The sequence below is a fragment of the Loxodonta africana genome, chromosome X, assembly GCF_030014295.1.
Source record: "Loxodonta africana isolate mLoxAfr1 chromosome X, mLoxAfr1.hap2, whole genome shotgun sequence".
NCBI classification, from domain to species: domain Eukaryota; kingdom Metazoa; phylum Chordata; class Mammalia; order Proboscidea; family Elephantidae; genus Loxodonta; species Loxodonta africana.
In genome coordinates this window covers 55,132,011-55,159,174 of record NC_087369.1, presented here as the reverse complement: position 1 = coordinate 55,159,174, position 27,164 = coordinate 55,132,011, and positions in this window count along the sequence as shown.

Below are 27,164 nucleotides of genomic sequence, written 5' to 3'. Positions count from 1 at the left end.
GAGCCTGTCTTTTCCCCCATTTTACTGACTTAGGGCCTTTGTCAAATATCAGCTGCTCATATGTGGATGGATTTATGCCTGGATTCTCAATTCTGTTCCATTGGTCTATATATCTGTTGTTATACCAGTACCAGGCTGTTTTGACTACTGTGGGTGTATAATAGCTTCTAAAATCTGGTAGAGTGAGGCTTCCCACTTTGTTCTTCTTTTTCAGTAATGCTTTACTTATCCAGGGCCTCTTTCCCTTCCGTATGAAGTTGGTGATTTGTTTCTCCATCTCATTAAAAAAATGTCTTTGGAATTTGGATCGGAATTGCCTTAAATCTATAGATCACTTTTTGTAGAATAGACATTTTTATAATGTTAAGTCTTCCTATCCATGAGCAAGGTATGTTTTTCCCACTTACCTAGGTCTCTTTTGGTTTCTTGCAGAAGTGTTTGGTAGTTTTCTTTGTATAAGTCTTTTACATGTCTGGTAAGATTTATTCCTAAGTATTTTATCTTCTTAGGGGGTAGTGTAAATGGTATTGACTTGGTGGTTTCCTCTTCGATGTTCTTTTTGTTGGTGTAGAAGAATTCAAATGATTTTTGTATGTTTGTCTTGTATCCTTATACTCTGCTGAACTCTTCTGTTAGTTTAAGTACTTTTCTTGAGGATTTCTTAGGGTTTTCAGTGTATAAGATTATGTCATCTGCAAATAAAGATATTTTTTACTTCTTCCTTGCCAATCTGGATGCGCTTTATTTCTTTATCGAGCCTAATTTCTCAGCTAGGACCTCCAGCACAATGTGAATAAGAGCGGTGATAAAGGGCATCCTTGCCTGGTTCCTGATCTCAAGGGGAATGTTTTCATGTTCTCTCCATTTAGGATGATGTTGGCTATTGGCTTTGTATTCCAAAAAAAAACCAAACCCTGTTCCGTCGAGTTGATTCTGACCCATAGCGACCTTATAGGACAGAGCAGAGCTGCCCCATAGAGTTTCCAAGGAGTGCCTGGCGGATTTGAACTGCCAACTCTTTGGTTAACAGCCATAACACTTAACCACTATTCCACCAGGATTTCCTAGGCTTTGTATGAATGCCTTTTATTATGTTGAGGAATTTTCCTTCTATTCCTATTTTGCTGAGAGTTTTTATCATGAATGAGTGTCGAACTTTGTCAAATGTCTTTTCTGCATCAATTGATAAAATCATGTGATTCTTGCCTTTTGTTTTATTTATATGATGGATTACATTAATTGTTTTTCTGATGTTGAACCATCAATGCATACCTGGTATGAATCCCACTTGGTCATGGTGAACTATTTTTTTTGTATGTTGTTGAATTCTATTGGCTAGAATTTTGTTGAGGATTTTGCATCTAAGTTCATGAGGGGTATAGGTCTGTAATTTCCTTTTTGTGTGGTGTCTTTAGCTGGTTTTAGTATCAGGGATATGCTGGCTTCATAGAGTGAGTTTGGGATTATTCCACCCTTTTCTAAGCTCTGAAATACCGTTAGTAGTAGTGCTGTTACCTGTTCTCTGAAAGTTTATTAGAACTCTGCAGTGAAGCTGTCCGGGCCAGGGCTTTTTCTTGTTTGGAGTTTTTTTTTTATTACCTTTTCAATCTCTTCTTTTGTTATGAGTTCATTTAGCTGTTCTACCTCTGTTTGTGTTAGTTTAGGTAGGTAGTGTGTTTCTAGGAATTCATCCATTTCTTCTAGGTTTTTGAATTTGTTAGAGTACAATTTTTCATAGTAATCCTATATGAGTCTTTTAATTTCAGTTGAGTCTGTTTTAATTTCGCCCATCTCATTTCTTATTTGGGTTATTTTGTTCCTTTCCTGTTTTTCTTTAGTCAGTTTGGCCAATGGTTTATCAATTTCATTGATTTTTTTGAAGAATCAGCTTTTGGTCTTGTTAACTCTTTCGATTGTTTTTCTGTTTTCTATTTCATTTAGTTCTGCTCTTATTCTTAGTGTTTGTTTTCTTGTGGTGTCTGAGGGTTTCTTTTGTTCCTCTCTTTTTATTTGTTCAAGTTGTAGGGATAATTCTTTGACTTTGGCCCTTCTTTTTCGAGGTGTGCATTTATTGATATAAATTGACCTCTGAGCTCTGCTTTCGCTGTGTCCCAAATGTTCTGATAAGAAGTGTTTTCATTCTCATTGGACTCTATGAATTTCTTTATTCCGTCCTTAATATCTTGTATAATCCAGTCTTTTTTGAGCAGGGTATTGTTCAGTTTCCAAGTGTTTGATTTCTTTTCCCTGCTTTTCCTGTTATTGATTTCCATTTTTATGGCCTTATGGTCAGAGAAGATGCTGTGTAATGTTTCAGTATTTTGGATTCTGCTAAGGCTTGATTGATGAGCTAATATGTGGTCTATTCTAGAGGACGTTCCATGTGCACTAGAAAAGAAAGTCAATACTTGGCTGCTTTTTGGTGGAGTGTTCTTTATATGTCTATGAGGTCAAGTTGGTTGATTGTGGCATTTAGATCTTCTGTGTCTTTATTGAGCTTCTTTCTGGATGTCCTGTCTTCAGTGAAGGTGGTGTGTTGAAGTCTCCTGTCATTAATGTGGAGCTTTATATCTTACTTTTCAATGCTGTTAGAGTTTGTTTTATGTATCTTGAAGCACTGTTATTGGGTGCATAAATACTTAATATTGTTATATCCTCCTGGTATATTGTCCTTTTGATCATTATATATTGTTCTTCTTTATCCTTTGTGATGGTTTTAACTTTAAAGTCTATTTTCTCAGAAATTAATTTTACCACTCATTCTCTTTTTTGATTGTTGTTTACTTGACGTATTTTTTTTCCATCCTTTGAGTTTTAGTTTTTGTGTCTCTAAGTCTAAGGTATGTCTCTTGTAGGCAGCATATAGACGGATCGTGGTTTTTTTTTTTTATCCATTCTACCACTCTCTGTCTCTTTATCGGTGTTTTAGCCCATTTACATTCAGTATAATTTGGATTCGACTCGATGGCACTGGGTTTTATAATTATGGATAGGTATGAGTTTTTTTTTATGAGTTTAGTTCTGTCATTTTGATGTCTTCTTTTTTGTGTTGTTGACAGTTTCTTTTTTCCACTTAATTTTTTGTGCTGAGTAGTTTATCTTTATGTATTGTCTTTTCTTCTTATTTGTTATTGTTAATTTTTGTTTTGTTCAGTCTTCCTTTTTTCCTTTTTTTTTGATGAGTAGGATTGTTAGTCTCCTTTGTGGTTATCTTATATTTACCCCTATTTTTCTAAGTTTAAACCCAGCTTTTATTTCCTTATATCGCCTTGACTTCCTTTCCATATGAAAGATATATGACTACATTTCTTTAAAAAAAAATAGTCCCCCTTTATTGTTTTAATGTTCTCGTCTTTTACATAATGACTAAACTGTTTCCCTGTTTTGAGCATTTTTTGAATCTTGATTTGTTTTTGTGATTTCCCTATTTGAGTTGACATCTGGTTGCTCTGTCCTGTGTTCTAGTCTTGGGTTGATATTTGATATTATTGATTTTCTAACCAGAGAACTCCCTTTAGTATTTCTTGCAGTTTTGATTTGGTTTTTACTGCTGTTTATCTGGAAGTGTCATAATTTCGCCTTCATTTTTGAGAGACAGTTTTGATGGATACATGATTCTTGGCTGGCAATTATTTTTCCTTCAGTGCTTTATATAAATCCTCCAATTGCCCTCTTGCCTGCATGGTTTCTTTTGAGTAGTCTGAGCTCATTCTTATTGACTCTTCTTTATTGGTGACTTTTCATTTATCCCTAGCTGCTGTTAAAATTCTGTCTTCATCTTTGGTTTTGGAAAGTTTGATTATAATATGTCTTGGTGACTTCCTTTTGCGATCTACCTTATATGGATTTTGATGAGCATCTTGGATAGATATATTCTCATCTTTCATGATATTGGGGAAGTTTTTTGTCAAGAAATCTTCAACAATTCTGTCTGTATTTTCCGTTATCCCTTCCTGTTCTGGTACTCCAATTACTCGTAGGTTATTTCTCTTGATAGAGTCCCACAGGATTCTTAGGGCTTCTTCATTTTTTAAAAAATTCTTTTATCTGATTTTTCTTCCAGTATATTGGTGCCAAGTGTTTTATCTTCAACCTCAATTCTGCCTTCCAGTTTCTCAATTCTGCTTCTCTGACTTTCTATTGAGTTGTCTAATTCTGTAATTTTATTGTTAATCTTATGAATTTCTGATTGCTTTCTCTCCACGGATTCTTGCATCTTATTAAATTTTTCATTATGTTCTTGAATAACCTTTTTAATTTCTTCAACTGCTTTATCTCTCTGTACCTTGGCATGTTCTGCATTTTGCCTGATCTCACTCATCTCGTTCCTGATGTCTTGAAGAGTTCTGCCTATTAATCTTTTGTATTCGGCATGTGGTAATTCCAGGAATGCACCTTCATTGTGAAGATCCCTTGATTCTTTGTTTTGAGAGCTTCTTGAAGCAGTCATGGTCTGCTTCTTTATGTCATTTGATATTTAGTGTTGTCTCCAAGCCATCTAACATTATTGTATTGGTTTATGTTTGCTTCTTGCTTTGTTTTGCTTTGATATGCCCAAATAGGCTGCTTGAGTGAGCTAGCTTGATTATTTTTGCCTTTGAAGCTCTAACGTCCTGTTGCCAGATGGTCAGAGCTGTTACCACATATATGAGCCTAGAAGTCCATTCACTTTTCTTGTATCAGTTCAGCTCAGGTGTCCTGGTGGTTGGTCATCAAGTGTGTGGTACAGGCTCTGTCTTATAGTCTTAGAGGAGCGGGGTGATTGGTGTAGGTTCAGTTATCTCTTTGCAGCAGGGGGTCACTCTCTGTACAAGGCAGGGGGCTGACAACCATCCCCTGAGTGTCTGTGAGGAAATTGTGTCCCTGTTCCCTAGAGTACACAGGTGTGTGGGTTCTCCAGCTGGTATGTGGGCACCCCATACTTTTTGTTGTAAGGTCTGGGAAGTACCACTTATCCTTGGACCCCTGTCGTGGGTGACTAGGTGATGTGGGTGGAGCCCCCAGTACTTATGCCTCTGATGTGGGTAGGTGAGGATCCTGTTTAATAGGCAAATTGGTGTCAAACATAAACACCCACCTCTCCACCACACAACAGAAACAGTTGCAGTTTGCCAACAAAAAGCCTAATCTCCTGAAATGGGCCCACACAGGTCCATGCAGGGGTGAAAGGTATTCAAAGTCCACAGACCATTTGTGCCTGGATTGGAGCTGCTTCTGCCCTGAGCTCCCCAGCTTAGTGGAGCTGGCAGATTATCTTTTCCCAGAATTGTGAATTTATTCCTTCTCCAAGGCTGGGAGAAGGGCTCAGAACATGCAGCAGAACCTATCTCAGGCCCAGGGAAATAGACAGGCACTGAAGTGGGCTTGGAGGCTGGGGTCTTGGTAAAATAAATTCAACTAGTTAGCTTTTGTGGAGAGCACCATTCTTCTTTGGTTCAGGCAATGTGAGTAGGCTGTGTGGCTTTCTGTCTCTCCCTGAGGAAACTGTGTCCAGAATCCTATCACTAGCCCCCCGCAGTTGCTCCAGGGAATGGTGCCTGAGGGTTCCTGGTGATTCAGGTCCAGCAACTCCTCTCAGCTTCTGAACTGTCTCTCCCTCCCCCTGCCGCTCTATCCATTTTCTAACATTGCTTTCCATGTTCAGGGCTCCTAGCTTATCATATATATAATCATTTCACTTGTTTTTTCTAGTCTTTGTTATAAGAGGGATCACCAGCAGCGTCTGACTACTCTGCCATTTTGGCTCCGCCTCTCGTTGATCTTTTCTAATGACTAATTTTTGCTTTTTGTTGATTTAATCTATTGTTTTACTATTCTCTAGTTCACTTGTTACACTGTAATACTTATTTGCTTCCTTCTGCTTGCTTGTGTTTGCATTGCAGTTTTTTTTTCTACTTCTTAAAGTGGTGGATTAGGTTATTGATTTGAGATCTTTTTAAATATAGATGTTTGGCTTTTTAAATTTCTTTCTGAGCAGTGCTTTTACTGAGTTTTATAAGCTTTGGTATATGGCGTTTTTGTTTTCAAATATCTCGAAGAATTTGCATAATATTCCTTGTGGTTTCCTCTTTAGCCTATTAGTTATTTAGGAGTGTGTTGTTTAATTTCCATATGTTTGTGACTTTCCCAAATTTCTTTTGTTACCGATTTCTAATTTCATTTAATTGTTGTTGGAGAAAATACATAGTATGATTTCAGTCTTTTTAAATTTGTTAAGACTTATTTTATGGCCTAACATATAGTCTCTCCCAGATAATGTTTTATGTGCACTTGAGAAGAGTAGGTATTCTATCATTGTTGGGTGGAGTATTCTACTGATATCTGTTTACTTGGTTTATAGTGTTTTCAAGTCCTCTATTTCCTTGATGATTTTCTGTTTAGTTTTTCTATCTATCATCGAAGAAGTCTCCAATCATTGAAATCTCCTACTATTACTGTTGAATTGTCTATTTCTCCCTTAACTTCTGTCAGTTTTTGCTTCATGTATTTTGGGGCTCTGTTAGGTGCATGTATGTTTATAATTGTTACATATTCTTGATATATTGATTGACCCTTTTGTAAAGTGTCCTTTTTGTCTCTAGTAACAATTTTTTCTTAAAGTCTATTTTGTCTGAAATTAGTATAGCCACTCCATCTCTTTTTAGTTACTTTTTACATGATAATATCTTTTCTTATTAATTTACTTTCAACATATTTGTGTCTTTGAATCTAAAGTGAGTCTCCCGTAGACAGTATGTAGTTGGATCATTTTTTAAAATGTAATTCTGCTAGTCTCTGACATTTGGTTGGAGAATTTAGTCCATTTACATTTTCTATAATTACTGATAAATTTGGATTTACACCTGCCACTTTGCTTTTTGTTTTCTATATGTCTTATATGCTTTTTAAAAAATTTCTGCATTGTGTTAAATAGATATTTCCTAGTGCAAACCCTGGTGATGTAGTGGTTAAGAACTATGGCTGCTGTCTTAGTTATCTAGTGCTGCTATAACAGAAATACCACAAGCAGATGGCTTTAACAAAGAGAAATTTATTTCCTCACAGTAAAATAGGCTAAAAGTCCAAATTCAGGGCATCAGTTCCAGGGAAAGCCTTTCTCAGCTCTGGAGAAAGGTCCTTGTCCTCAATCTTCCCCTGGTCCAGGAGCATTTCAGGTGCAAGGACCCTGGGTCCAAAGGATGCACTCTGCTCCTGGTGCTGCTCTCTTGGCGGTATGAGGTCCCAACTCCCTGCTTGCTCCCCTTTCTTTTTATCTCTTGAGAGATAAAATGTTCTGCAGGCCACACCCCAAGGAAACTCCCTTTACCTTGGGTCAGGGAGGTGACCTGAGTAAAGGTGGTGTTACAACCCTACTCTAATCCTCTCAACATAAAATTACAATCACAAAATGGAGGACAACCACTCATGGTCTAACCAAGTTGACACATATTTTTTGGGGACACAATTCAATCCATGACAGCTGCTAACCAAAAGGTTGGCAATTCAAATCCACCATGCTTTCCTTGGAAACTCTATGGGGCAGTTCTACACTGTCTTATAGGGTCGTAATGAGGTGGAATCAACTTGACAGCAATGGGTTTTTGGTTTAGTGTACCATTTTAATTCCCTTGTATTTTCTTTTACTATAAAAAAATTTTTTTATATATATATTTTAAAATAATTTTTATTGTACTTTAAGTGAAAGTTTACAAATCAAGTCAGTCTCTCACTTATAAACTTATATACACCTTACTACATACTCCCATTTACTCTTCCCCTAATGAGTCAGCCCGCTCCCTCCTTCCAGTCTCTCCTTCTGTGACTGTTTTGCCAGTCTCTAACCCTCTCTACCTCCCATCTCCCCTCCAGACAGGAGATGCCAACACAGTCTCAAGTGTCCACCTAATACAAGTAGCTCACTCCTCCTCAGCATGTCTCTCCAACCCATTGTCCAGTCCCTTCCATGTCTGATGAGTTGTCTTCGGGAATGTTTCCTATCCTGGGCCAACAGAAGGTTTGGGGACCATGACCACCGGGATTCTTCTAGTCTCAGTCAGACCATTAATTCTGGTCTTTTTATGAGAATTCAGGGTCTGCGTCCCATTGTTCTCCTGCTCCCTCAGGGGATCTCTGTTGTGCTCCCTGTCAGGGCAGTCATCGGTTGTGGCCGGGCACCATCTAGTTCTTCTGGTCTCAGGATGATGTAAGTCTCTAGTAGAACAGTTCTTTGAGAGCTGTTTTTGTAATACTTGTGGTTTGCCAAGATTCATGGGAAGAAAATATTGAAAAAAAAATGGTGGTGGGGGGAGAAGAGAACAAAAAAACGGAGGCAAATTCCAAAACAAGGAAAACTGGAAACTGTTTCTTTTACAGCCCTTCCTCTTGGCCAAGCGAGATGAACTCTTTTCTTTGCTGGCTGAAACTACTGAAAGAGAAAACAAAATGACAGGGATGTATAAGGCTTGAGACTCAAGTTAATAAGGCCCCTATAGTGAGTTGGAGGGCCACTTTGTTCTTTGATCTTTTGTTTACTATACATAGCTTAGATTATCTGTTTGGACAGGACAGTATTGCTGGTCTTAATTACACAGGATAATATGCATTTGGTTAGGGGTATTCCTGTCAAGAAAAAAAATCCACAAAAGTAATCACTGGCCTTTGGAGAAAAGTGCATCATCAGGATGGTATCCACGTTTAGAACGTAAGGAAAAGATGTCCCATCCTCAGCTGCCTGATGGTGGCCCATAGTCCCAGAGGTCAGGACTAAGTTGTTCACTTGACAAAATAGTTGCTTTCATGGATACATTGATTCACTAAAAAGACATGTAAAGTTTTCAGGGGGAATGTATGTGCAGCAGTCATCACTGACAAGTGCATGTGTGCATCCCTCTAGATGCCAGGATGATGTCTAATGCTAGTTGATGATGGACAATAGTCTTATAGAGTTGCTGCATTTTTCAAGTGAGTATGTTGATACTTTTGGTGACATCCATGAATAAGAGCATGGAAAATTCAGGCATTGAATTGAAATCTTCAGTAGTTCACAGGGTTTCTCCTTCAGGGATAACTGCAGCATAAAATCTGTTCTTGGCAGTGGGACTCGCATTTAGATTGATTCGAGTTCTTTTGGCTTCTTCACACAGTCCATTTTCATCACCTGCTGAGAATGGATGTTGTGCAGAGGAGTGTGTTTGCCATCAACCATGGATTGTTCTTCTTGTTCAGGATCTGAAATTTGACTTTTTATATAAAGAGGTGATAATTGTTCAAACTCAGTCCAATTATACAGTTGGAGAAGGTAAAAGAGTTGGGCAAAATAACATTTCCTTGTCCAACTGGCTGGCAAAAATCAATAACCATTGAACCTCAAAACAAAATATGAGTTGCTTGGGGGATTCTCCAGGGTGGAAAAAACATGTATTCTTTTATCACTTAAGCTTGCCTGGGTGGACCTGATATTGGGGCTAAACCAACAATATCCACCCCTTTTAGCTAGGCCAATAACCTAGCAAGTTTCTCTAAAATAGCTTAAGTTCTCTAATTTAGGACAAAAATAAATGTTTCCTTTCTAGAGGATCCCTCTTCAAATGTATACAGGATAGGGTGTGTTAATCTTGTAAATTTGTCAGAAATCCAATTTGGGTGGGACCATGCCCCCAATGGCAGCAGTAAATGTGGAAAGATTTCTCTCAGAGTAGGGAATAGGTATTTGTAAAAAGGCAATGGAACTGGCAGGAAAAAGTGAGCAGAACCAATAATCATAGGTGATACTAGTTTCATAAGCATAAGTCTGAGCCAAAAAATGCCAAAGACTTTGGTTATTGAGGAAGAGAGAGGGGAGAAAGAGGGCAAGAAAGAGAAGAATAGGGAGAGGAAATAGAAACAACAGAGCAAATACAGGAAGAATTTCTATGATCAGCACTTGAAGGAAATCCTATACAGATGCACAAAGATGAGGAATGAGAAACAAGGCTAGAATGAAAAGGGAGAAATGAAGATGAGACAGGGGTTTTGTGCTGTCATTTGGGAAGAAGCTGTTCCCTCTCTGAGGTCATCTTCTTGTTCCAATTTTTTTAGGAAAGGTCTCTCATTTGTGTCACCTCAAAAGATTTTTGAGAAACTCTTGGTTTAAGGTCTGTGGTTAAAGTAGATGTCAAGATGATCAGAGGTCAATATCTCTTTAGCTGGAAGATGTGGACCCAATGGTCTAATCTTTTTTAACTTTGAGTGTTAATGGTAATGAGAATCTGATAGATACCCTTCTAGTGGGGCCCCAGAGCAGTTTTTCATTTGTCTCTCTTCCAGTAGACTAAGTCTCCTGGTCATAAGTCATATGGAGGCTCAGAAGGTGGCTCCTTAGGGAAGGTAGCTTCAACCTGTTGGTGATGAGTCTGAGTATATTGTATTAGTCCTTTACAGTATTGAGCCATATCTGCTTGCCATAAAGTGGAGCCTAAAATAGGAGTGTAATGCCCAATCTCATTGGCCTGCCTGTGACAAGCTCATAAGATGATGATCTATGTTTGCCAGAAGGGGCAGACTGGAGAGCCATTTGGACCAATGGGAGTATCTTAGGCCAGAGTAGTTGTGTTAGTCTTCAGAGAGTTTAGCAAGTTTTAATTTTAAAGTACCATTACCTCTTTCTATTCTCTTATGAGAATTGAGGATGGTAAGAATAGTTTAGTTTTGGGCCCATAGGCAACACTTTACAAAGTTCCTTAATTATGGTTCCTATAAAACGATTTCCCCTGTCACTAGAGAGGTAAGCAGGGATTCCTGAAGTAGTAAAGACAAAATCTAACATTTGTTTTAAGCACAGTAAGAGCCATTGCTTTTCAACAAGGGAAAATGTTTAGACATCTAAAGAAAAAGCAGAAAATAGTAAGTACATATTAAAACCTTATGATGTAGAAAGTTATATAATATCCATTTGTAAATGCTCATGATATCTCTGAGGCTGTGGTTCCTGCCCATGTCCCGGTTTCTCCAGGGTTGTGAGTCTGGCAGGTGGAACATTCACTGGAGACCCCCTCTAAAAAAAAAATTTTTTTCCCCTCTACTACCTGCTTAAAATTTCCCCACCAATTTTGTCCCAACATAATTTTTAAGGTGTCTTTAAAACTTGGGTCATAGTGTCCAAATTTTTCATTAATCTCCATTTCAGACGGTCTGGTGAGATCAAGGGATTTTCTTTGCGTCTCCCTAACCCATCTGAGTGGAGAGCACACACACCCAGACTTTTCTTAATATCCTTTTTCAGAATCTGGTGTTTGTGACTGCAGTTTGCTCAAGGTTTCATAGAAATGATATGGAGTAACCAAATCATCTTTAATTTGTGGAACTAATCAAACTTGGGAAGGAGCAGCTTGTTTAGCATACTGGTAAGCCAAGGCATTTTCTTTTGCCTCACAGATTTGTTCCTTAGTATGAGCTTTACTTGACATCTAGTAAAGTTCAATCTTGCTCACTCACTGTGCTTAATATGTGGACCAGCAGCAGTTAGGAAACCTCGTTTTTTCCTTACCATGCAGAACTCATGAACCACAGAAGACATGTCTGCAGTCCGTGTACATGTTGACCCTTTGATTCCTTGCTAAGTCGTAGGCTCAAGCCTATAAATTTGATTAGTTGTGCTGACTTGACTCCTGGAAGAAGATTGGATTAGATAAGTTCCTAGGAAGTGATGATAACATACCCAGCTTGAAAATACTCTTGTTCAATCTTGGGGATATGACTCATCTACAAATAACTCTGAGTCTTGTAGAAGAGTTTCAAGGAGATCACAGAAAGGCAAGGAAAGTTCTTGGGTTAAGCAATCATGAGGTTATTCCTCCTCTGGAGGAGGGAATCAAGTAGCTGAATTGAGAGTATGGCATCAATGGATGGTGATATGACCTGGGAATAGAAGCAACAATTCATAGGAAATGAGTCTGGAAGCTGAGAAAGGTTGACTATTTTATAAAAGAGTCTGAAGAGCATTGGTTACCATCTGAGGTGACCCCCAAATTAAATTAGAGGTACCCATTACCCCATTGCCATCAAGTTGATTCCAACTCATAGCGACCCTATAGGACAGAGTAGAACTGCCTCATAGAGTTTCCAAGGAGCACCTGGTGGATTCGAACTGCTGACCTTTTGGTTAGCAGCCATAGCAGTTAACCACTACACCACCAGGGTTTCCAAATCAGAGGTGGCTTCCACTAACTTTGAAGCTGTGGTTATTGCCCTTAGGCAGAAAGGATATGCTTTAGCTACTGGGTTGAAAGAGACTGTAATCCCCTGTAACTTTCTGATTTCATTATGTTTCTGAGTTAAAACTCCAATAGTTTGTCTATTCCTTTCATGTAGAAACAGAAAAAAAGATTTATTTTAGGTGATCCAGAGAGGGAGGTTCCTGGATAGTAGTCTTGAGTTGGTCAAAGGCTAACTCTGTAGTGATCTCCCAAAGTACAAGCTCAGGGGTATTATTTTTGGTCATGTCATAGAGGGGGGCAACTAGTTCAGTAAAGTTGGGAATTCACTGCCTAGAATATCTTATCCCCATGAGTCTGTCAGTTTGTCATACCGTGGTGGCTTGCACGTTGCTCTGATGCTGGAAGCTATGCCACCGGTACTTCAAATACTGCAGGGTCACCCATGGTGGACAGGCTTCAGCTGAGCTTCCAGACTAAGACAGACTAGGAAGAAGGGCCTGACAGTCTACTTCTGAAAAAATTAGCCAGTGAAAAACCTTGTGAATAGCAGTGGAACATTGTCTGATATAGCGCTGGAAGATGAGCCCCTCAGGTTGGAAGGCACTCAAAATATGACTGGGGGAGAGCTACCTCCTCAAAGTAGAGTCCACTTAATGATGTGGATGGAGTCAAGCTTTTGGGGCCTTCATGTGCTGATGTGGCACATCTCAAAATGAGAAGAAACATCTGCAAACATTTATTAAGAATTGTAATGTGGAATGTGTAAAGTATGAATCCCAAAAAATTGGAAGTCGTAAAAAATGAAATGCAACAAAAAAGATCAATATCCTAGGCATTAATGAGCCGAAATAGACTGGTATTCACCATTTTGAATCAATAATATGGTATACTCTGCTGGGATTAACAAATTGAAGGGAAATGGCATCGTATGCATGCTGAAATAACTGAAGAAAAAATTCAAGCCTCGAGTTGCAATATTGAAGGATTCTATGGGAAAGATATGAAACAGCATAGGAAGCATCGAAAGAAGATGGAAGGAATACACAGAGTCACTGTACCAAAAATAATTAGTCGACAGTCAGCCATTTCAGGAGTTAGCATATGACCAAGAACCAATGGTACTGAAGGAAGAAGTTTCAATGAAGGCACTGGTGAAAAACAAGGCTCCAGAAACTGACAGAATACCAACTGAGATGTTTCAACAAACAGATGCAGTGCTGGAGGTGCTCACTCATCTATGCCAAGAAATTTGGAAGACAGCTATACCTGGCCAATCGACTGGAAGACATCCATATTTGTATCCATTCCCAAGACAGGTGATCCAACAGAATGCAGAAATTATCAAACAATATCATTAATATCACACACAAGTAAAATTTGCTGAAGATCATTCAAAAATGGTTGCAGCAGTACAGCAACAGGGAACTGCCAGAAATTCAAGCTGGATTCAGAAGAAGACGTGGAACCAGGGATATCATTGCTGGTGTCAGGTGGATCCTGGCTGAAAGCAGAGACTACCACAAAGATGGTTACCTGTGTTTTATTGACTATGCAAAGGCATTCGACTGTGTGGATCATAACAAATTATGGATAAGATTGCAAAGAATAGGAATTCCAAAACACTTAATTGTGTTCCTTAGGAACCTGTACTGAGACCAAGAGGCAGTTGTTCAGACAAAACAAGGGGATGCTGCCTGGGTTAAAGTCAAGAAAGGTGTGCATCAGAGTTGTATCCTTTCACCATACTTATTCAGTCTGTATGCTGAGCAAATAATCTGAGAAGCTGGACTATATGAAGAAGAATGGAGCATCAGGATTGGAGAAAGATTCATTAACAATCTGCAATATGCAAATGACACAACCTTGCTTGCTAAAAGTGAAACACTTACAGGTGCAGATCAAAGACCACAGCCTTCAGTATGGATTATACCTCAATGTAAAGAAAACAAAAATCCTCACAAATGGATCAATAAGCAACATCATGATAAATGGAGAAAAGATTGAAGTCATCAAGGATTTAACTTTACTTGGATCCACAATCAATGCCCATGGAAGCAGCAGTCAAGAAACCAAACTACACATTGCATTAGGCAAATCTGCTGCAAAAGACATCTTTAAAGAGTTAAAAAGCAAAGATGTCACTTTAAGGACTAAGGTGAGCCTGACCCAAATTCAACTTAATGTTTTCAGTCACCTCATATGCATGGGAAAGTTGGACAATGAGTAAGGAAGACCGAAGAAGAACTGATGCCTTTGAATTATGGTACTGGCAAAGAATATTGAATATACCATGGACTGCCAAAAGAATGAGCAAATTTGTCTTGGAGGAGGTACAACCAGAATGCTCCTTGGAAGCAAGGATGGCGAGACTTCGTCTCACATACTTTGGGCATGTTATCAGGAGGGACCGGTCCCTGGAGAAGGGCATCATGCTTAGTAAAGTAGATGTTCTGCAGAAAAAAAAAGGAAGATCTTCAACGAGATGGATTGACACCATGGCTGCAATAATGGGCTTAAACAGCCATGATTGTGAGGATAGTGCAGGAAAGGGTAGTGTTTTGTTCTGTTGTACATATGGTCGCTATGAGTTAGAACTGACTCCAAGGTACCTAATAACAACAACAACAACAGAATATAAGTCCGAGAAATCTTCTAGGTTGTCTTTTAGCAGTAGGGCAAGGGAAATTTGGAATTGACTCGACGGCAATGGGTTTGGTTTTGGTTTGGGAATTCTATCTAAGAAGCCCTGGTGGCACGGTGGTGAAGAGCTAGGCTGCTAACTAAAACATCGGAGGTTCAAACCCACCAGCCGCTCCATGGGAGAAAGATGTGGCAGTCTGCTTCCGTAAAGATTTACAGCCTTGGAAACCCTATGGGGCAGTTCTACTCGGTCCTGTAGGGTCACCGTGAGTTGGAATCAACTCAGTGGCAATGGGTTTGGTTTTTGGTTGTTTATTTGGTAATTCTATCTGCTGAAAGGGATATGCCTTCTTGGGATATATCACGGTCCGAATAGTAAATTTGGGTGTGACAAAATTGTACTTTATCCTTACAAGATTTATGTTCTTTTTTGTTGTTGGAAAATTTTCAAGAAATAAAGTTCTCTTGATAAAAGGTTAGCACAGGTGAATGTAAGAGTAAGTTGTCTACATATTGGATCAAGGTAGAAGAACGGGGAAATTGTAAGTCTTGGAGATCATGGTTGAGAAAATGAGACAAATATGAGGGGGCTTAAGTGAAGCCCTGTGGCATCACAGTCTGGCTGTATTGTTGTCTCTCCCATGTGAAAGGAAAAGGTATTTGGAGTCAGGATGTAAGGGAATACTAAGTAAGTCTGAATAGAGATCTACTACTGAGATATGTGTTGAATTTGGAGATATAGAAGACAGGGAAATGTGGGTACAGTATATAATTTATAGCCCCTAAGTCTTGTATAAAGCAGTACCCGTGTCCATTAGGCTTTTACCAGGAGGATAGGAGTGTTACAGGGACTGGTACAAGGAATGAGAAAGTCCTTAGCTATGAAATCTGCAACAGTGGGTTATAGTCTCTCTGGTACTTTGTGTTTTAGGAGATTACGGGGCAATTTAGTCAGAGGTATTGTGGGATCTCTAGTGACTTGTAAGGCTTCTATATTCTTTCTTTAACCCACATTTGTAAATTATGCAAACCAGAGGACATCAGGTACTGAGGAAAGTAAATCATAAAATTGAGGTGATTCTAAGGTGGAAGAAAGTTGGGGATACAAGAGTGCAGGGTGGTCAAGGGAAGCCACCGTAAGATGATACACTGGGTTATCTGAATCTGGGAGATCAAGAAAAAGTCCTTCAGATGTGCACCTAAGAGCGGCTCCACATTTAGCCAAAAGAGCTTGTCCTAATAGTCTAGTGGGGATGGGGGAAGTAGAAAAACTGAGGAGAAAAGCATGTTGAGAAGTTAAGGGTTCCTAGGGGACAGGGGCGCAGAGAGAGAGAGAGAGAGAATGTGTTTCATTGATAAACCCCACCATTAAGATCTTCTTTATTACACCAAGGAAGGGTGGTGGTGGGAAACTGGGAGGAATTAATGGTGGAGAATGTGGCTACAATGTCTACTAAAAACAAGGTTGTGTGGCCATTTACTAATAGAGTTATTTCTCCTTGATAATCCAAAGACAACTGGGGATAGGGGAGGATACCTTCCTTAGAAGCATGTCATTTTGTTTCTGATTGAGCAGCCTGTTAAGCTCATTACCTGGCCAAAGCAGGATAATTGCTGGCCCAGTGGCCTTCTTCTTTGCAATATCTGCAAGTATCCTTTTCTATCTGTGTTGTATTTGTGGAGGCCTTTTGTTTTCTGTGGAGCCCTGGTGGTGCAGTGGTTAAGAGCTCATCTGCTAACCAAAAGTTCAGCAGTTCGAATCCACCAGCTGCTCCTTGGAAACCCTATGGGGCAGTTCTGCCCTGTCCTATAGGGTTGCTGTGAGTCAGAATCAACTTGACGGCAACAGGTTTTGTTTTGTTTTTGCTTTCTGTAAGTTGTTTAAGCTGTAAGGCCATAAGTTTGTAGTGTGAAGTTTTGCTTTGTTTATTATGTTGTTGTTGTCGTTAGCTGCTGTCAAGTCAGCTCAGATTCTTGTCTGATTCTTGGTGACCTTAAAATAAGAATGAAATGTTGCCCAGTCCTGCACCATCTTCATGATTGTTGGTATATTTGAGTTCATTTGTTGCCGCTATTGTGCCAATCCATCTCATTGAGGGTTTCCCTCATTTTCATTGACCCTCTACTTTAGCAAACATAATGTCATTTTCTATTGATTAATCTTTCCTGATGACATGTCCAAAGGAGGACAGTCGAAGTCTCGTGATCCTTGCTTCTAAGGAACATTTTGGTTATATTTTTTCTAAGACTGATTTGTTCATTCTTTTGGCATTCCACAGCTTTGAACTCATCAATTCTTCTTGTCTTCCTTTTTCATTATCCAACTTTTGTCTGAATATGAGGCAAATGAAAACACTGTAACTTCCGTCAGGTGTACCTTTGTCATCAAAATGACATCTCGGCTTTTAAAAACTTTAAGGAGGTCTTTTGCAGCAGATTTGCCCAATGCAATTGGGCAATGCAATTGATTTCTTGACTGCTGCTTCCATGGACATTGTTGATACAAGTAAAATGAAATCATTGACTTCAATGTTTTCTCCATTTATTGTGATGTTGTTTATCAAAGATTTCTGTTTTCTTCACATTCAGGCATAATCCATACTGAAAGCTGTAGTCTTTGACCTTCATTAGTAAGTTCCCCAAGTCATCTCCATTTTTGGCAAGGAAGGTTGTGTAATCTGCATATCACAGGTTGTTAATGAATCTTCCTCCAATCCTAATGCCATGTTCTTCTTCATACAGTCCGGTTTCTCAGATTGTTTGTTCAGCATACAGATTGAGTAAGCAAAGTAAAAGGATACAACCTTGCTGCATGCCTTTTCCAATTTTGAATCACATAGTATTCCCTCGTTTTGTTCAAATGACTGTTTTGATCCATGCATGTACAGGTTCTGCATGAGCTTTAATTAAGTGTCCTGAAATTCCCATTCTTCTTAATGTTATCCATAATTAGTTATGATCGCACAGTTGAATGCCTTCGGCTAGTCAATAAAGCACAAGGTAAACATCTTGCTGGTATTCTCTGCTTTCTGCCAAGATCCATATGACAACAACAATGATATCCCTCATTCCATGGCCTTTTCTGAATCCAGCTTGAATTTCTGTCAGTGTAAGGCTGCAACTGTTCTTAAATTATCTTTAGCAAAATTTTATTTGTTTATTATTGTGCATTAGATGAAGGTTTACAGAGCAAATTAGTTTCTCATTAAACAATATACATATTGTTTTGTGACACTGATTGCCAACCCCACGATGTGTCAACACTCTCCCCTTATCAACCTTGGGTTCCCCATTACTAACTTTCCTGTCCCCTCCTGCTTTCTCATCCTTGCCCCTGGGCTGGTGAGCCCATTTAGTCTCATTTTGTTTTATGGGACTGTCTAATCTTTGGCTGAAGAATGAACCTCAGGAGTGACTTCAGTACTGAGTCAAAACGGTGTCCAGGGGCCAAACTCTTGGGGTTTCTCCAGTCTCTGTCAGACCAGTAAGTGTGGTCTTTTTTTGTGAGTTAGAATTTTGTCCTACATTTATCTCCAGCTCTGTCCGCGACCCTCTATTGTGATCTCTGTCAGAGCAGTCAGTGGTGGTAGCCAGGTACCATCTAGTTGTGCTGGACTCAGTCTGGTGGAGGCTGTGGTAGTTGTGGTCCATTAGTCCTTTGGACTAATCTTTCCCTTGTGACTTTAGTTTTCTTCATTCTCCCTTGCTCCAGACAGGGTGGGACCAGTGGAGCATCTTAGATGGCTCCTCACAAGCTTTTAAGTCCCCAGATGTACTCACCAAAGTAGGATGTAGAACATTTTCTTTATAAACTATGTTATGCCAATTGAACTGGATGTCCCCCAAGACCATGGTCCCCATATCTTTAGCAAAAAGTTGCTAGCATGTGATATTAATGATATTGTTTGATAATTTCTGTATTCTGTTTGATCATCTTTCTTTAGAATGGGCACAAATATGGGTCTCTCTTTCAGTTGGTTGGCCAGGTAGTGGTCTTCCAAATTTCTCGACTCAGATAAGTAAGTTCTTTCAGCATTGCATCCATTTGTTGAAGCATCTCAATTGGTTTTCTGTCAGTTCCTGGAGCCTTGTTTTTCCCCAATGCCTTCAATGCAGTTTGAACTTCTTCCTTCAGTACCATTGGTTATTGAGCTTATTGTACCTCCTGAAATGGTTGAACACCAGACAGTTCTTTTTGGTACAGTGACTCTGTGTATTTCTTCCATCTTTGTTTGATGCTTCCTGAGTCATTCAATTTTTTGCCCATAGAATCCTTCAATAATGCAATTTGAGGCTTGAATATTCTCTTCAATTTGTTCAGTCTAAGAAATGCTGGTCATGTTCTTCCTTTTTGGTTTTCTAACTCCAGCTCTTTGCACATTTCATTATGATACTTTACCTTGTCCTCTCTAGCCACCCTTTGAAATCTTCTGCTTAGTGCTTTTACTTTATCATTTCTTCCATTCACTTTAGCTACTCTGCTGCACTCAAAAGCAAGTTATAGAGTCTCTTTTGACATCCATTTTGGTTTTTTCCTTCTTTCTTGTCTTTTTAATGACCTTTCACTTTCTTCATGTATGATGTCGTCTCACAACTCTTCTGGTAGTTGGTCATTAGTGTTCAGTGCACTGAATCTATTTTTGAGATGGTCTCTAAATTTAGGTGGTCATACTTTGGCCCTCATGGACTTGCTTTGATTTTCTTCAGCTTCAATTTGAACTTGCATATGAGCAGTTGATGGTCAGTTCCACAGTCAGCCCCTGGCTTTGTCTTGACTAATGATATTGAGCCTCTTCATTGTCTCTTTCCACAGATACAGTTGACTTAATTCCTCTGTAGTTCATCCCCTGAGGTCCATATGTATAGTTATCAATTATGCTGCTGAAAAATGTATTTCTGATGAATAATCATTGGTCTTACAGAATTCTATCATGTTGTCTCTGGCATCGTTTCCATCATCAAGGCTCACCAAGGCTGTATTTTCCATGTACTGATCTTTTCTCTTTGTTTCCAACTTTTGCATTCCAATCACTAGTAATTATTAATACATTTTGATTGCACATTTGATCAACATCAGGCTGCAGTAGTTTGTAAAAATCTTCAATTTCTTCATCTTTGGCATTTGTTGTTGGTGTGTAATAATTGTTTATTATGCTGTCATGGAGTGAATTGTGTCCCCCCCCCCAAATATGTGTCAACTTGGCTAGGCCATGATTCCTGGTATTGTGTGGTTGTCCTCCATTTTGTGATCTGATGTAATTATCCTCCATTTTGTGATGTGTTGTAAATGTTAACCTCTACATGCTAATGAGGCAGGATCAGAGCGGGGTGCATCTTGAGTCGCAGCCTTACAAGAGGGTGTGACTCAACTCACACCCTTGCTTGAGTCACACCTTTTACCTTACAGAGATAAAAGGAGTAAGAAGTGAGTGGAGAGAAGAAGGACCTCACTATCACCAAGGAAAAAGAGCTGTGAGTGGAGTGCATCCTTTGAATCCAGGGGTCCCTGCACTGAGAACCTCCTAGACCCAGGGGAAGATTGATGCTAAGACCTATGGAAATCTCCAAGGAATGCCGGGCCCACAGATGTTGAAAGGAGACAAGGACTTGCCCCAGAGCTGACAGAGAAAACCTTCCCCTAAAGCTGGCACCTTGAATTCAGACTTCTAGCCTCCTAAACTGTGAGAAAATAAATTTCTGTTTGTTAAAGCCACCCATTTATGGTATTTCTGTTATAGCAGCACTAGATATCTAAGACTTATGCTGTCTTCAAAATGGTGGGTTAAGTGTTATAACTCATGGATGGACGTAGTCTGTCAACTATTTTATGCTTCTGAACAGCATCTGATATTTCAGGCTTAAGTCTATTAACAAAAAGAATCTGGAGATCATAGGTGGTCTCTAATCAATCCCTAAAGTTAGAGATAGGTTCATCACATCCTTATTGACAGGACTAGATTATTCTCTAGTCAATAAGAGGGGGAAAAACTTTAGGGAGAGCCTTTAAAAGACTTTCTCCTAACTCTAGGGCTTTAGAATGTCTGGATGGGGTATTATTTCTATTATTGTTGTTAGCTGCCATCTAGTTGACCCCCAACTCATGTGGACCCCACGCACAATAGAATGAAATGCTGCTCTGTCTTACGCCATCCACGTGATTGGTTTTGGATTGAACCATTGTGATTCATAGGGTTTTCATTGGCTGATTTTCCCAAAGCAGATCTACAGGCCTTTCTTCCTAGTCCATATTCATTAGGAAGCTCCGCTGAAACCTGTTTAGCATCATAGAAACATGAGGTGCATTGGCGAAGAATTGAACCTGATCTACATGGAAGGTGAAAATTCTACCACTAAACCACTAATGCTCCTCATTGTTTCTATTAAGGTTTGCTAAATCCTCATTTCTGGTGGCCTATTTGGAAAATAGGGACAGTGACTCGTTCAGATAATAGCTTAAGCCTTTCAAAGAATCAAAGCCTGCAACTTCAGCACTGCATTGAAAAACTGGAGCACAGGACTGGAAGCAGGACTTACCTCTGCATTCAACAGTGGTCCTGAGAAGGGAGGAAGCAAGTGTCCACCAGTGCTCTCTCTCCTTGTCTGGAACCTCATCAGAAATCAGGGCTCATTCAGACCCTATCCAAGTTTCACCATCAAACTGTCAATGAAGAAAAAAGTAGTTAAGGTGACTAGAATAGAAGTTACAGGCTTTATTCAGCTCACGTGCATCAGTGAGTACCTCAAAATTAGGTAACTCCCTGAACTGAAGCAATATTGGAGTTGTCATGGGTCAAGGAGAAGAGTGGGGTGTGTGACTTTGGTCCGTTCCAAGTTGAAGGTTTCTTGTGGATGGATTGGTTAAGATAGGTTTGGGTTCCATGACTCTTTCTAAGGATCACTGGTGCCATCTCATTTAGGCAGCTATATGGGGGGGGGAGGGTGGGAAAGGAGGAGAAAAGAAAGAGAAAAGGAGGAGGAGGAGGAGTAGCAGCAGCAGGAGGGGGAAGAGCAGCAGCAGTAGGTGGAAGATGAGGAGAAAAAAGAATATCTTTAACCAAATCAAGGAATGAACGTTCTCTACTTGACACCTTTTGGACTAATTTAGGTCACAAGCCCACTTCTGGACCAATAACAGTTTCCGGGGGGAAATACTGTATTAATTGGCTTAAATCTGAGTTTACGCACCTCTGGCATGGGCAATGGGATTACTACAACTGACCTAGACTTCTCAGGACCCATCCATCCCTCAAGCTGAGACGGGCTCGCCTTCACATGGCTGAACAGGGAGAGGCGGATACTTAAATAAAACTGGGGTTTCTTTAAGAAGCAGAATAGGGGAGGGATGCTGAGTATTTAACCAATGATATTACAATATATGCCTATTCCAAACTGAGGTGCACACGTAGAAATTTATAGTAAAGAACTTTTAAAGCATTAACGTTTTATAAGTAAACATAGGGACCACAGAAAGCAAAATAACACAGTGTTTAAGAGCACAGGGTTTGAAGTCAGACTGCCTGGGTTAGAATCTCAGGGAATCTTCTGACGACAGGCAAGTTAATGTTCCCGAGCTTTACTTCCCTCTTGTGTAAAATAAGGATGATGATGATGGTGGTATGGTGTCCTGCAGACTTCATAAGATTGTTGTGAGGATGAATGCTAAAGCACTGAGTACACAAGTGCTCAAAAAATCACTATCAAGTCATTGACCAGGGATTAAAAATTTTCGTTACATTGAATTTGATTAATAATTGTTCTTATTTTATTAGGATTTGACAGTATTTTTTGGTGATATCTCACACTGATTCTTCCTACTAGCATCTGTTTTTCCCTGGTAGCACTGACATTTGTCACTGCAAACAATTTGATATTTCCAGATTCCTTTTGGCAAGAACAAGAAGTTTACCTGATAATGCATGAACTGATCTATCTGACCCCTCCACCTGAAAGTATCAAGTCTATGGTGACATTTTCATGCTAACATTTACTAAAGACCTTCTTTTCTCACCTCTCAGGGCAATGTCTATAAGTTGGCTCCCCACTCACAATCTTGACGTGGATCCAGAGTCTCAATGAGCTCTAAGACGTCAGATAATAAACCCCAAAACCAAACCCACTGCCGCCGAGTCGATTCCGACTCATAGCAACCCTATAGGACAGAGTAGAACTGCCCCATAGAGTTTCCAAGGAGGGCCTGGTGAATTCGAACTGCCGACCTTTTCATTAGCAGCTGTAGCACTTAACCACTATGCCACCAGGGTTTCCAAGCAGAGAGCTAAGGCTCCAGTGAGATTTCTGTAATTTTCATTAATTTAGCCTTGGTGGCATAATGGCTAAGCACTTGGCTGTTAACCGAAAGGTTGGAGGCTTGAGCCCGCCAGCCCATCTGTGGGAGAAAGACCTGGCGATCTTCTTCTGTAAAGAGTACAGCGTAGAAAACTCTATGGGGCAGTTCTACTCTGTCATATAGGGTTGCTGAGTCAGAATCGACTCCATGGAACACAAGAACAAAGCTAAGGGAGAAGTCTCCACCCAGGCAGGGATATTTCACCAACCCCTTCCCTGGAATTAAGTACAGCTTCTCACTTCTACCTCTGACCAGAACAGAGTGCAGCAGAATGCTGTGACCCATGGAGAAACTGAAGCTCCCTGTAATCTTCATCAGCTCCCCCATGCTTTGAAGGGCAATCAACATTTTCTCAGTTTTATGTAAACTATTATACAAATGCAGCTCCAAGACTGATCCCCAGAAGACCTTCCTACTCCACAGATTGCCACTGTAGACTCTTCCTATCAAAACAAATACTGAAGCCATCACTGACTGTAACCTGGCTCTTTTCCAGATTTCTTGGATCCTTTCTCCCTAACCACAAGAAAGTCATTATCTTTCCCAGGGCTGAATTCCTAGAATGCTGCTCAGACTCTACCATCAACTTTGAGATCTCTCTCTCTTCCCAACTCTTGTTGTTAGCTGCCATAGGGTCAGCCCCTGACTCATGGTGACTCTATGCACAACGGGACAAAATGCTGCCTGGTTCTGCTCCATTCCCATGATCCGTTGCAGATCAGAACATTGTAATCCACAGGGTTTTCAGTGGTTAATCTTTTTTTTTTTTATATATTCATGATTATTTTTTTATTTTTTTAATTAACTTTTATTAAGCTTCAAGTGAACATTTACCATTCCAATCAGTCTGTCACATGTAAGTTTACATGTATCTTACTCTCTTCTCCCATTTGCTCTCCCCCATTGAGTCAGCCCTTTCAGTCTCTCGTTTCGTGCCAATTTTGCTGTCTTCCCTCTCTCTCTATCTTCCCATCCCCCCTCCAGTCAAGAGCTGCCAACACACTCTCCAGTGTCCACCTGATTTAATTAGCTCTCTCTTCATCAGCATCTCTCTCCCACCCGCTAACCAGTCCCTTTCATGTCTGATGAGTTGTCTTCGGGGATGGTTCCTGTCCTGTGCCAACAAAAGGTCTGGGGAGCATTGCCACCGGGATTCCTCTAGTCGCAGTCAGACCATTAGGTACGGTCTTTTTATGAGAATTTGGGGTCTGTATCCCACTGATCTCCTGTTCCCTCAGGAGGTCTCTGTTGTGCTCCTTGACAGGGCAGTCATCGATTGTGGCCGGGCACCAACTAGTTCTTCTGGTCTCAGGATGATGTAGGTCTCTGGTTCATGTGGCCCTTTCTGTCTCTTGGGTTCTTAGTTGTCGTGTGACCTTGGTGTTCTTCCTTTGCCTTTGCTCCAGGTGGGTTGAGACCAATTGATGTATCTTAGATGGCTGCTTGTTAGCATTTAGGACCCCAGACGCCACATTTCAAAGTGGGATGCAGAATGTTTTCATAATAGAATTATTTTGCCAATTGACTTAGAAGTCCCCTCAAACCATGTTCCCCAGACCCCAGCCCCTGGTCCGCTGACCTTTGAAGCATTCATTTTATCCCGGAAACCTCTTTGCTTTCAGTCCAGTCCAATTGGGCTGACCTTCCTTGTATTGAGTGTTGTCTTTCCCTTCACCCAAAGCAGTTCTTATCTACTGATTGATCAGTAAAAAACCCTCTCCCTCCCTCCCTCCCTCCCCTCCTCGTAACCACAAAAGTATGTGTTCTTCTCAGTTTTTTCTGTTTCTCAAGATCTTATAATAGTGGTCTTATACAATATTTGTCCTTTTGCCTCTGACTCATTTCGCTCAGCATAATGCCTTCCAGATTCCTCCATGTTATGAAATGTTTCAGGGATTCGTCACTGTTCTTTATCGATGCGTAGTATTCCATTGTGTGAATATACCACAATTTATTTACCCATTCATCCGTTGACGGACATCTTGGTTGCTTCCAACTTTTTGCTATTGTAAACAGAGCTGCAATAAACATGGGTGTGCATATATCTGTTTGTGTGAAGGCTCTTGTATCTCTAGGGTATATTCCGAGGAGTGGGATTTCTGGGTTGTATGGTAGTTCTATTTCTAACTGTTTAAGATAACGCCAGATGGATTTCCAAAGTGGTTGTACCATTTTAGAATCCCACCAGCAGTGTATGAGAGTTCCAATCTCTCCGCAGCCTCTCCAACATTTATTATTTTGTGTTTTTTGGATTAATGCCAGTCTAGTTGGTGTGAGATGGAATCTCATCGTAGTTTTAATTTGCATTTCTCTAATGGCTAATGATCGGGAGCATTTTCTCACGTATCTGTTGGCTGCCTGAATATCAATGTGTGTTCATATCCTTTGCCCACTTCTTGATTGGGTTGTTTGTCTTTTTGTGGTTGAGTTTTGACAGAATCATGTAGATTTTAGAGATCAGGCGCTGGTCTGAGATATCATAGCTGAATATTCTTTCCGAGTCTGTAGGTGACCTTTTTACTCTTTTGGTGAAGTCTTTAGATGAGCATAGATGTTTGATTTTTAGGAGCTCCCAGTTATCTGGTTTCTCTTCATCATTTTTGGTAATGCTTTGTATTCTGTTTATGCCCTGTATTAGGGCTCCTAGGGTTGTCCCTATTTTTTCTTCCATGATCTTTATCGTTTCAGTCTTTATGTTTAGGTCTTTGATCCACTTGGAGTTAGTTTTTGTGCATGGTGTGAGGTGTGGGTCCTGTTTCATTCTTTTCCAAATGGATATCCAGTTATGCCAGCACCATTTGTTAAAAAGACTATCTTTTCCCCAATTAACTGACACTGGGCTTTTGTCAAATATCAGCTGCTCATACATGGATGGATTTATATCTGGGTTCTCAATTCTGTTCCATTGGTCTATGTGCCTGTTGTTGTACCAGTACCAGGCTGTTTTGACTACTGTGGCTGTATAATAGGATCTGAAATCAGGTAGAGTGAGGCCTCCCACTTTCTTCTTCTTTTTCAGTAATGCTTTGCTTATCTGGGGGTTCTTTCCCTTCCATATGAAATTGGTGATTTGTTTCTCTATCCCCTTAAAATATGACATTGGAATTTGGATCGGGAGTGGGTTATATGTATAGATGGCTTTTGGTAGAATAGACATTTTTACTATGTTAAGTCTTCCTATCCATGAGCAGGGTATATTTTTCCACTTAAGTATGTCCTTTTGAATTTCTTGTAGTAGAGCTTTGTAGTTTTCTTTGTATAGGTCTTTTACGTCCTTGGTAAGATTTATTCTGAAGTATTTTATCTTCTTGAGGGCTACTGTGAATGGTATTGATTTGGTTATTTCCTATTCGGTGTTCTTTTTGTTGATGTAGAGGAATCCAAGTGATTTTTGTATGTTTATTTTATAACCTGAGACTCTGCCAAACTCTTCTATTAGTTTCAGTAGTTTTCTGGAGGATTCCTTAGGGTTTTCCGTGTATACGATCATGTCATCTGCAAATAGTGATAGCTTTACTTCCTCCTTGCCAATCCGGATACCCTTTATTTCTTTGTCTAGCCTAATTGCCCTGGCTAGGACTTCAAGTACGATGTTGAATAAGAGCGGTGATAAAGGGCATCCTTGTCTGGTTCCCGTTCTCAAGGGAAATGCTTTCAGGTTCTCTCCATTTAGAGTGACATTGGCTGTTGGCTTTGCATAGATGCCCTTTATTATGTTGAGGAATTTTCCTTCAATTCCTATTTTGGTAAGAGTTTTTATCATAAATGGGTGTTGAACTTTGTCAAATGCCGTTTCTGCATCTATTGATAAGATCATGTGGTTTTTATCTTTTGTTTTATTTATGTGATGGATTACATTAATGGTTTTTCTGATATTAAACCAGCCTTGCATACCTGGTATAAATCCCACTTGATCAGGGTGAATTATTTTTTTGATGTGTTGTTGGATTCTATTGGCTAGAATTTTGTTGAGGATTTTTGCATCTATGTTCATGAGGGATATA